General features: G+C 36.4%; 1 protein-coding gene across 22 annotated transcripts in view; it reads left to right on the top strand.

Moving 5' to 3' along the window:
- The window catches only part of LOC149542936 (pto-interacting protein 1-like), a 206,594-nt gene continuing 193,921 nt past the window's right edge, over nt 1-12,673 (top strand). For 4 of the 22 annotated variants that reach the window (XM_089797867.1, XM_089797861.1, XM_089797860.1 and 1 more), the window contains exons 1-2: nt 1-113; nt 6,952-7,061. The gene's annotated coding sequence lies outside the window, so the exon portion shown is untranslated. Of the gene's footprint in view, nt 114-253; nt 890-1,000; nt 1,138-1,221; nt 1,374-6,951; nt 7,062-12,673 lie in introns of those variants that run through there. The other 18 variants (XM_089797866.1, XM_089797862.1, XM_089797850.1 and 15 more) reach the window with 15 other exon arrangements.

The raw sequence follows: 12,673 nt of genomic DNA, 5'->3' as shown, positions 1-12,673 counted from the left end.
ACGGGTTAAAGTTCAAACCGCAATAGATTTGCAACAAAGCAATCGATATCAATCAGACGACAATCTAGAGATCTAGTCCGCCAAGAAGGGAGGAAACAGCCAAACCTCTCAAGGTTAGTAATTAAAATCCTAAATGACACATTCTGTACTCCTCCAATCCCCCATCATATGATTGGGCTCTTTCAAATGGACAGGAAAACGATTTTGTCTGAAAACATTTTTTTAAATAACCCGTATACTTCTTCTAAAATGTGCGAAAATGTTGTTGGATTATGTTGGTCAATTGTCAGAAAAACCTGTTAGTAGGGTTGCTATCCAATCCGAGCTCGATGGGTTTTGTATATGCTTTATTATAAGAAATAATGATTGTATACTGGAAATCGACAGTAATTCAATTCAGGTGTTTCAAGATATTATGTGGCTGGCAATATTTTACGAGAGAAGATACTGAATTACTGTAGCATTTTTTTGATATTGAAATGTGAATTATAAGTGTCCAAATAATTGATTGAGGTTATTTAGTGGATCAATTTCGCCTGGACATGATCTCTGCTTCATTCCTTGAGAATATCATTGACCTTTACATTCGGCAAGACTTGATCTTTTGCTAGAACCAAGCTTCACCAACAGACCAAATACCACTTGACAAGTAACTGGTAATTAACATACAATCTAGATGATAACAGACCTCAAGATCCGCAGTCTAGCAGAGTGTAGCAAGTTTTCAGTAAGCATTGTTGTGCAAGATATTTCCCCTAATAAATCAGTGACGCAACCATGTATGCTGTAACTAAGATTGGTAGAGCCGGACGAAGACCGAATCAAATCAAGTATCTCTTACCTTTTGAAAAAAATCACGCCGCATAGTGTTAAACATGCCTTGATTGAGGTACTCGCTCATGTTGAATTTATTCTCATGACGTTGTCTGCTCTGCGTGTCTTTATATTTTGGAAGGACTGAGCGGTGCCATTTTTTGTTCTGAATACATTTATGTCGCAGGTTCTGGAGCTTTCAGAGATTGTTTCTGGCATGGTGTTGCTGTATTTCGATGTTTTAGTTGGCGATTATTGTGAGCGGCGGTTTTCTAGAGTCTAGATGCCACGAGATTTGAGATGACAATTTAATATCTCCCAGTAGTACGCATTCAATTTTGGGAATCTTAAATTTTTCTTAGAAATATTCTATGAACTACGTTGATGATTTTCTCAAGTGCTGATAATTGGATGAGGAAGTGCTAAAGGGTCTATAAATAAATTCTTCCAGACATGTAACTTTGAAATTTTTGCATTTGTTGAAGAACTATGCTGCTGATATTCATCCTTTCAAAGGGTTTCAACTTTCAAGGCATGTATTACATGTGAGTTCATTAATTGTAAGTACTAGATTTTCTGAGTATTGTTGTTATAGAAAATAGGGGCTATTTAATGACTTCGGTCATCATTATTTTGTGAAAATTCCAAGTATAAAAAGAATTATAATTGCAATATCTTTTATTTGCTGCATTATATTGTCATATCAAACATTGCAAATATATCACATTCATTCATCAAACATACACAAATAAGATGAAAATTTGTGTTTACAAGAATTTGCCTAGATAGGGTTCTTACAATGGTATCAAAGCGATTTCTGGACACTGTTGGAGTTGGATTAAAAATTTCATAGAGCTCACCTAGTTGATTTTTGAATTTTGAGCAATCAGCACTCGTAAGTTCCATTTATGGGTTACTACAAGTATCGTAGGGAAATCCAGGGAAGAGATTAAATAGGATGCCTCAAGATCGGGGAAAGATGTGATTGGGAAGCTCCTCAACTCTTTAAGGACTATCAGAATATGCCAGATGCTTTTAAAGCACAACAGTCTCTTAATAATTTTTTGAACCATGTTGTTATCTTGAGGCCTGAAGAGATTGGGATGGTAATGTAAATTAGGACGGTGTATAAGGAGGCAATTTTGTCTAAAGGAAAAACTTTCAGTCTGTGTCACAGGGTTCGCCGCATTTCATGTATGAAATTCGAAATTCGGCGAATTCTGAAAGAATCTATAAAATTTGCTCTTATTCGTCCCAAAAATCGTATGCAATAGGGTTAGGGCTATTTTAGTTGATACATTTGGATCTTTGAAACACATTCTCGGGTGGAATGAATGGAAGTCCTGAAATGAAGAAATATTATTGATGCAAGACACACCAATATTGGAATCTAGGGAAATGTACGAGTCATATCGCTGCAAGACACGCCAATAGTCAAAAGAAAATCCCTGCAAAAGAAAATCCGCACAAAGAGATTGTCTACTAGGCGTCTGGATTGTTCCCTGTAACACAAATCCTCTCCAGCATGGTGAGCGCTCAAAATGAGAGTCGATAATACAAGTCCTCCAAGTATTTTTAAGTCCCGCAAATGTATACGCAAATGTATATGAAGTACTAAATAATACATTAAAACACATTACTTAATGTACATATTTAAGATATATTTATTACTTATTATTTCATATACTATATAGTATAAATAACACTTTTCTAATTTATATGTTAATTAAATAAATAATTAAAACTTTAATTTTGTTTACATTATACTGATTTTAAATTTGTTGTAATGTTTACATTGATCTATTTTCTATAATTTTAGCTTATCAATTGTAAAACTAAAATATATACATTAAGTTTCAAATTTAAAGTAATATTATTTTATTTTAATAAATAATTAAATAATTTATTTTATTTCAATTTCATCTAATGATGTTAAGTTATTTTTATAATTTAATCAATTTATTATTATATATAAAAAATTAAATTTATATAAGGAAAATTAAATGTTGAATTTTTTTTCGAACTTTTTACTTTTGTCGAACTTCATCTGAATTTTATTGTTGTCGAACACGAACTCGAACTCGAACCTTGTGACTTAGCTTTCAGTCATGGGCATAGTGTGAGTAGGTATGTATGGTAGAGATACTGAATCAGATAATGAGGATGGATCTACTTCTAAACTCAATAACCAGGTTATAGGAACTCCCCTAATGAGCAGAAATGAAATGAGAAGACAAGGTCTATGCTTCACTTGCAAAGGTTTTCAGGAGCCTAAGCAACAAAGTACCAATAATGTGGAAAAGGAGCCTGAGGAAGACCTCAGATGCATTGATGAGGAAGTCATGAAGGAGACAGATTTGGAGATGCACATGTTGCATGTAGATGATGGGATTTATGAATCACATCATTTGGAAGGGCACAGAGGATCCCATGTTGAAGCCCTTGAGATTAAGAAGACTTATACGCATGCTGATTTACATTGCACCCAAACTATTGAGCTTAAACATGATGTAGATGTGTTAGTAAATGACAGAAATGTTGTAGAAGGATCTATGAACTTTGGCATGCAAGTTGGAAGTGTCAAAGATGAGGAATATGCAGATGATACAAGCTCTAACAATTATGATTTTTGCAGCAGCAGTCAGAATTCTTTGCACTATCACAAGGAAGCAGCCATTTCACTTAAGAAACATGCTTTTAGTTTGTTTCCATGAAGGTACTCAAGATTTGGGTGCTGAAAATGAGATTGGTAAGGTAGATTCATGTCATGATGGATCTGATTTTTCAAATCAGTCTTAGGAAAATAAGTTAGAAAATTCAATTAGTGGCATCAAATCCCAGAACTGTGAGTTGGATGGCTTGCAGTTACATTGGTAGCAAAATTGTGTAAAGAGATTGTCAAAACAACTTTCACCTCACCAGTTGAGCCGTCTTTTGAGGTACATAACAACAGTACCTTAGTTGTTGATGGGTGCGTTGATGATAGCACTTATGATGTTGCTTATCATGAGGTGAGCGATGTAGATACAACCTCATATCATAGTGCAAATTTTGTGTCTGAGCATTTGCGTGGGAGTTACAAGTTTTAGAATCCTCATCATTTGGTTGGGTGAGTTCAAGTTAGTGACAACATGATTGCCATAGTCATAGAGCATTTTGATGTTGCTCGTCAGATGTTGGCTACCTTTGGTTAGCTTACTGGTATGACAAATGAGCATGGCGATAGTGCCCTTTCCCTGACAGAGTTGCATGCACTTTGAGAAGTGATTGGAGTAATGAAAGATAACTACTTATTGTTACTGGTTGGTAGGGATTATCTTCTCAAGTGGGATTGCACTTGTTATGATGACTTGAAGGGGAAGAAGGAGGAGGTAGACAAGCTCACTCACGAGCTTGATGTGACTATGGACTCCTTGGAGAGTGTGCAATTGGCCCTTCGTTTGTGTCAGTCAAGGATTGAGGAGCTTACCACGGAGTTGAGTTGGGCACAATCTTCACCAGCTACAGATACAATAGAGTCTTCTACAGTGGTAATTGGTGATGATCTCATAGCCATGGATTATGGGTGTGAGTAGTTTTAGGATGTGGCTACACCTATAACAATTATAGGTACAATTGATATAGATGGGATGAGTGCATCTATTGAGAGCAACAAAGAATCACATGTAGTACTAGGTTCACCTCTAGTTACATCCACCATACATTGTTGGTGACGAGTCAAATGATGAGGGTTATATCCAGAACTGTGACATTTAGCTGTTGACTGAGGTAGAAGCTTTTTATCGTGATTGAGTAGAGGGGAGTATTCGTCACTTCTTTTTTGATCGACACACAAAGGAATTGATGATGCATTAGTGTGGATTGGCTCCGAGATTGTACCATCCTTTGTGGGATGGGTATTTGCTAGCTGCAGTAGATGGAATCAAGAGCTGGAAGTTAGATTTCTTGCAAGGTGAGCACATCCATGACAATTTAGCAGAGGATGGAGAAAGTTGTGGTATTGCAGAGACCTTCCGTGATTTGTATCTTCCCATAGCAGATGGATTTGAGTTTTGTTTGCTTTGGGACTAGAGTGATGACAGTGTTAGAACTGCAGTTTGGGTGGGTCCCATTATTTGGCTACACCACCAGGGGTATGGTGAAGTTGAGTTCAAACTTGGGCAGTAGAAGTCTGAGGATGCTCTTCTTGGTTGGCTTGTGTTCAGAGTTTTTGATCCTTCCAGTGCATCAGGATTTTAGACAGAGCTCAGTGAGGAGTTTCTAGGAGTTTACACAGTGAGGAATGCCTATAACTTTCCTTTTGACCCTCTTATGCATGACCCCTTTGAGATGCACAGTTTAGTTGGGCATGGGTTGGACAGTGTGTATGACAGCTCACTTTCCATAGTTTTGGGAAGCAACCTTTGTCAGCCGCTTGAGTTGCTTCCTTATGAGATATTCACTCCTGCGACATCTACATTTGGATTCGAATAAGTTTTGCAAGTTCTGTTAGTTATTCTAGTGTTGGTGTTACAAGAGCTACTTGCCATCAACATGGACGTTACACAGTTCTACCATTGGGATTTGGGTGGATTAGTGTGTTATTTTGCTTTTGAGAGTGCTTGGGGACAGGGGACAAACAATTTTAGGGAGAGCGGACTGTAATGTCCCCCTTTTGAGATGGTACGGTTCATAATATATTAGCCAATTACCTTGAGCCTTGTAGGCTAATTGTGATGGATGAACAATCTTCAAAGGGAGTTACTTGGGCATTTGCTGACATTAATCACTCCATTTCTTTGCTAGGTTATGGATTTTGCCTTGTCAATTGTTTTTGAGCCCAGTTTGATGGACTTACTTTTTATGACAAGTGAGTGGTTGTTAGAGAAAAACCCTTACTATTTTTAGAAAGGCAGTTGGATGCATGGTGGACACAATAGTCGACTTCTAGGTTTAGATAGGACTGAGAAATAATGATTATTTACAGAGTTATGCAATTATTAATAAAGTGATTAGTTTATTAATAGTGCAATTATAATATAAGGTATTAAAAATCACTTTATTTGAAATGGGGCCATGACTGTCAATTAAATGCATCTTAAAATACATAATTAATTGCATAAATTGCAGGTCGGTTTGAGATAATTATTGAAAACCTGAAACTGGATTTGGAAGCGGGTTGATAGAAGTATAAATCGTTCTAGGAAAAAATTGACAAACCAAAAGTGTAGGATTTTTTTGAAAAAAATGGAATTAACTGGGAAAAAATCAGACTTGCAAAAAAATGTAGAAACTAGAAGTAAAACTGTAAAAAATTACTTAAAAAAAAACAAAATTACTTCAAGAAATCATTAAAGAATATAATTTTGACTGAGGTAGAAGCTAGACTCATATTTTTGGTGCCTTAGGGTCTCAGGAATTTGCGGGTCTTGTTAGATTGCACTTGATGGATCAAATATTTGTCTGCACTATATAGATTAGTTATGGAATCTCATTATGCTTTCAAGGGGCAAATATCTATGAGCAAGAGCCATTGTTTGCACTAATTTCAAACCATCGTATTTCTAGGTTTTCAATTTTATAGTAGAGCTCTATTTTTTATTCCAATTTAATGGACAGGCCACAAACTTGGGTCCTCAAAATTCTTGATTATAATGATTGATTTCAAAATTTGGCATTGTAGAAAATTTTGGTAATTTGTAATGATTCTCCATCTATGATGCTAAGTCGCTGGACGAAGATTATAGTTTAAAATTTTGGTTAACAAATTCAGATCTAACACTCATGTCGATTAATGCTAAGAAAACATGTCATTTAAAAAAGAGCAGAAAAATGCCTGGAAATATGACAGAACAATGGTGAAAAGTGACAGACAACAATGAAGACAACTCCAACTTCTCTCTGCAAAAATGATGAACCTTTGCAAAAACGATGAACCTCAGTAAAAACTATGAATGAACAGCTTGTCGAATGTATCTCCAGGCTTGCATGGCAGCTTAAATAGAGAAGAAATGATATTTTTTTGGTTCAAATTAGGTTTTTTTGGTGCCATTTCACCATCTCATTATTTGTGATTAATAGTATTATTTGCGTCAATTAAACATGATTAATTGGGCAAAAATTGTTGACTGGTCAATGCAATTTCTACTGATTTTGCAGGAAATAAATCGACGCTATCCCTCACTAGCGATTAATCGCAAATGATTACAGATTTTCGCTATACTAGCCAATCCAGCTTTTACATGCTATTAAAGAGTTGAAGTTATAAGGTGGTCTCCAAAAGCAAATAAATTCTTTTTTGATGATATTTGACTTATGCATTTTGGAGTTCTTTCATCAAAAAGAAACTTGCTAGGGTTTCAGCCATATTTGATCATTGAAAACAAAAAATCTAATTGGTTCCAGCTATCAGAGGTTATGCAGTATCAGCTGAAGATTGCTTAAAGAGATTGGTTACATACAATGGTCATATTTGAGCTTAGTTGGTTAAGTTTTGAAGATTTTGGATAATGTTTGAGTATGTGTTTGAAGGTTTATCAGTTGCAGATCCTAAATACATTATTGCTATAATTATAAATCAGATTACAAGCATTTGTTTGTTGAAGATTTCATCAGCTGTTGATATTCATCCTTTCAAAGTGTTTCAAGGCATGCATTACATGGGAGTTCATAAACTGTAACTCCTAGTTTTTTGTGGGTATTATTGTTTTAGGTGGTAGGGTTTTATTCAATGAGCTAGGTCGTCATTATATTGTGAAAATTTTGAGTATTCAAGCTGTTATAAAAATATGAAATTTTCAGCTGTGTATTTTTTTGAAAAGTTATTATTGTAATATCTTTTATTTGCTGCATTATATTGTCTTATCAGACATTGCAAATATACCACATTATTTCATCAAAACAAACAACACCAAGACAATTTTTTTTATTTTCTAGAATCTGCCTAGTTTGGGTTCTTACATGGGGTTCGAGTGTGTCTTCCTCTCTTTGCCAATTCTAAAGAGAATAGCTTGCCCCTTGCATTCTGATACACTTCCAATTTGGGCATAATGAGGTCCCTTACCTCAACCTCGGATGCTATCCTTTCCATGCATTTGGTGAGGTCCTCCATGACCTCTCCATTGAGATTCAAGTAGGATGGAGAGAAACAAAAACAAGGGTTGAGGAAGTATGCCGCCACATGAATGGGTTAGTGGAGCTGATTGTTCCACCTCCTATCAATAGTTTCCCATTAGGGGTCAAATTTTAGACTCCTTATTGTGTAAATTTATTTTATAGCCTCTTTGGCCTTATCTATGGCCTCACAAAGATACCCCATTGGGGTTTGATCCCCATCTACCAAGTGAAGAACTCTTTTCAAGGGTTCAGTCACCTACAACTTAAAAGTAGAAAATGACTATCATTAACCATGAAAGGCTAGAGTTACAAATAAATAGGGAAAGGCTTGATTCTTGAATATAAAAGCAATTAAATATTGAGCATTTGAAGTTTCCAAGTTATCTTCGTAGTTTTTGTACTAGTTTGTGCTAATTGGTTGTCAAAGATGTTGTATGAAACACTTTCTCCATTAGGCTTCTTTGAATAACTTGAGTCTAGCCATGCTTGAATCAAAAACATTTTCTTTAAAAGTTGTCAAAGAAGTAATAATACTTTGCGATGTTACTCTAATTGACACCTTCTCTTAGGTGTGTTCTCTCATCAAGTAGAGAAACCAAGGGTGATTGTAGATGTATTTTGTTATCTTTCTTGCATCCTCTACAACCGGTCTCACCTAATCCAATTTTCCTATGTCCTCCAAAAGAAAGTCAAGCACATGCGCTGCACAAGGAGACCATAAAAGTGTACTATATTTTTCTTGAAGGATTCTACTTGTTGCGACATATGCCGCTGCATTGTCGTTTATGATTTGCACCACATTATCAATTTCCACCTCTATCACAACTTGCTCTAACACTAGAGCCAAAGTTTTAGTTGTCGTTAACTTGTTGGAGGCTTCCAAGGATTTCAAAAAGACCTCTTGATCCTTGCTAGAGATGAAAAAATTGATGATGCTATGGCTTTTTCCATCCGTCCATCCATTTGAAAGCATGATGCAGCCTAATTGATTCTATTGTAATTTTTGGTGTACTACCCCGCCTTTGACCCTAGAAATAACGTCTTTGAGCAACCCACAAGCATGAAGTAAAACTAACATTAAGACAGAATTTTGATTAAATAAAAATCTTACATTCAACAAAAAGAGTACAATGCAGCCAAATTGATTCTATTGTAATTTTTGGTGTACTCCCCCATCTTTCACCCTAGAAACAACATCTTTGAGCAACCTACAAGCATGAAGTAAAATTAACATTAAGACACAATTTTGATTAAACAAAATTTTACATTCAACAAAAAGAAGTAAAATTGTAAAACATTTAAAAATTATAACGATTGAATTAACCTCCCACTCAAGTTTGCATGAGTGCCTTGTAGCCCTTTCCCGCCATAGTAATTCCTGTCGCAAAATAATGCCAATAGGGACTTGTTGCAACATTGAAGGAGACATTGAAATACTAGAAATTGACACATTGATTGTCTACTTGCTAATGCACATCTTTGTTCTACCCAATAGCCTCCAATGATGATTATGCTCTAGGTGTGTTGCTGTGCACAAAAAATCTATATATAGAAGATGACTGCGACATTGATGATGATAGTCTACCAAAAGCAACAAAAGTAGTGGCTAAGGGGATAGTGGATCTGCAGATGCATGGATCACGAAGAGAGACCACTATGCCCTCAAGTACTCTTGCTTCTTTATGTTTCTTCAAGGTCACAACCCACATTATTTTATTACGGTCTTTAATATTTTTATTTGAATCTAAATTGTTTTAACAAAATCCAAACTAATAATGGTGATTAGAAAATAATAAGGGATTCTTAAAAGGAGACAGTGGGATACCTTGAGATTCGTAAATGTTTGCCCTCATGGCTAATTTTGTCCTTATCCATTGCATTTTTCTCCACTTCTTGGGCAGTGAGAAAGAAAATCATTTCTCTTTCTATATCTTCCATGGTGTTGTCACAAACCTTTATGTCATGCTTTGTGATCCTTCCAAGCTGGTATTTCCAATGGGATATGCCTCCACTAATTACTTTTTCACATTTTATGCAAATTATATTATTGAATTTAGGTCATTCAAAGTAGTTGGCTAAATTTTTTGTAAGTCACTATGACCACAACTTACAAAATTGCGACTTAAAAGTTTTAAACAATGTCTCATAAGATTTCTCCCTCCTTTCAGCAATAGGGGAGGCTCCCTTCTTATCGTAGGTGGCTTCAACATGAACTTAACTGAAAGTATAAAATTGGTGGTTCACTTAATCCATTCTGCTTTTTCAAGAATGGTTTGCATACAACTATAACTTTCCAACTTAACAAAAAGTGTCGTATTGCTATGATAGTATTGATGACCCTAGAATACTCATGATTTCTCTAGCTTCTTGGATACTCATGGCATCAAACACCAGTTAATCACACCCCATACACCACAACAAAATAGTGTAGTTGAACATCGGAATAGAACAATCACCGAGATGGCTCGATCCATGCTTGAATACATACATGTTCCAAAGAAGTTTCGGGCATAAGCAATTAACACTGTAGTTTATCTTTTGAAGCAATCACCCATAGTGGCAGTCAAAGGTAAGACTCCAAAAGAGGCCTGGTTAGGTCGCAAGCCCAGAATCAATTACTTGAAAGTTTTTGGTTCCCTTGCTTTTGATTGGATCCTTGATGCATCACACACCAAGTTGGATGCCAACAGTTAGAAACTCATGCTTGCTGGATACAAATTACAAAGCCTACCGCTTGATCGACACCGAGACATGTTGTCTCTTGTACAGTCGTGATGTAGTCTTTGATGAGTAGTGAGGACCATTCATGCTTGTTTCTCATGTTCTTGATCCAACAAATCAGCCTATGAAGGCTCATGATTTGGGAGTTAGGCTTCCATTAAGTCCACCTGATGGGAGGACTCCAGTAGCTCTTACGGCTCTAGTTATACCAATGATCCTTGCACAAACACCTCCGACTTCTCCTACAAGATCACCCAAATTTATAGATGCTTCACCTAAGTTTGATCCAGATTCTTTTGATGAGGAACTTGATCATAGAGCATCTCCTGATACTAATGTTGGTCATTCTCCTCTTCGGCCTAAGTGGTGGGCTAAGCACTTGTTGATCTTCCTGATGATAAGCTCATTGTTGGGAGAACTGCTCATAAAAAGAGTAAACCTACAAATTTTGTTAACTTTTCTCTCATGGCCAAAATTCATAGTATGTTTGAACCTCAAACATATTTTGATGCTAAAGGAATTCCAAAGGGGAAACAGGTCATGACATTTGAACACCAGAGCTTGCTGAAGAATAACACCTAGGTCTTTTTTGATCTTCCAAATGGAAGAAATCCATTGGCTACAACGGGGTTACAAAATCAAATACAAATCTAATGGTACTTTGGATAAAGTACAAGGCTCGTTTATTTGCAAAGGGCTTTTCTCAGCGCCAAGATTGACTATGAGATATTTGCTCCTACTACAAAGATGAGCACAGTTAGATTAGTTCTAGCCATGACAACACAGTTGGGTTGGAAGGTCCATTAGATGGACGTCAAGAGTGCTTTCCTAAATGGTGATCTCGACTAAGATGTCTACATGATGCAACCTCTTGGTTTCAAGGTTGCCGGTAAAGAACATCAAGTTCTCTGATTAGTGAAAGCTCTCTATAGCTTGTAGCAGGCCCCTAGGGTAGGGTACATGAAAATTGATAAGTACCTCAATGATCAAGGCTTCCAGAGGAGTTCTTTAGACCCAAATTTGTACATCAAGACTACTGATAGTAACATCATTTTTCTAGTTATTTATGTGGATGATTTGATCATTATTGGTAGTTCAACATCTTTAATTTAGGGAATCAAACAAAATTTATGCCAGTCTTTTGATATGATTGACCTTGGGCTCATGCATTATTGCCTAGGTGTTGAGGTTTGGCAACAATTTTTTGGTTTATTCATCTCTCAGTCCAAATATACCAAGGTTGTGCTAGACAAACTCCGTATACAAGATTGCAAGCCTATGTCTATACTCATGGAGAAAGATCTCAAGTTATTAGCCAAGTCTGATTCTCCTCCTGTTGATGATAGTACATACAGGCGACTAGTAGGCAACCTCATTTGCATCTTTGCTACTAGGCCTGATATCAGCTTCGCAGTTAGCTACATCTCATGCTTTATGTCAACTCCCAAGGTTGATCATTGGATGGCATCAAAGCATGTGCTTCGTTATGTGAAGGGCACTTCAGATTATGGACTTCTTTACTCTCGAAGTTCTAATCCTAGATTCAGTGGGTTCATAGATTTAGATTGGGCAAGCTTTGTTGACGATAAAAAATCAACTTTTGGATATGTGTTCAGTTTGGGATCCGGTGCCGTCACATGGACTAGTAAGAAGCAGTAGGCAGTTTCTCTCTCCTTTATAGAGGCTGAATACAAAGGGACAATCAAGGTAGGTTGTGAAGCTATTTGGCTTCGTCAAATGCTTGGGGATATGCAGATATCACCAACAAGACTGACCACCTTGTTTGTTGATAATAAAGGCATTATCAAGTTAGCATGAAATCTTGTCTTCCATGAATGAACCAAGCATGTGGACGTTCACTGTCACTACATATGATAACTAGTTGAAGACAAGACTAGATTTTCAGTATGTTCCTACCACAGATTAGATTGCAGACATTCTCACCAAGCCTCCTGGTCCTGATAAGTTTGTTAAATTTAGAGGACAACTTGGTGTTGTGGTTAGATTAACAATTAAGGGAGAGTTTTACAATAATAGATTAGCT

The sequence above is a fragment of the Cupressus sempervirens genome, chromosome 8, assembly GCF_028749045.1.
Source record: "Cupressus sempervirens isolate cs-2001-9-10 chromosome 8, ASM2874904v1, whole genome shotgun sequence".
NCBI lineage: Eukaryota > Viridiplantae > Streptophyta > Pinopsida > Cupressales > Cupressaceae > Cupressus > Cupressus sempervirens.
This window is presented reverse-complemented; position numbering and strand designations above follow the sequence as displayed.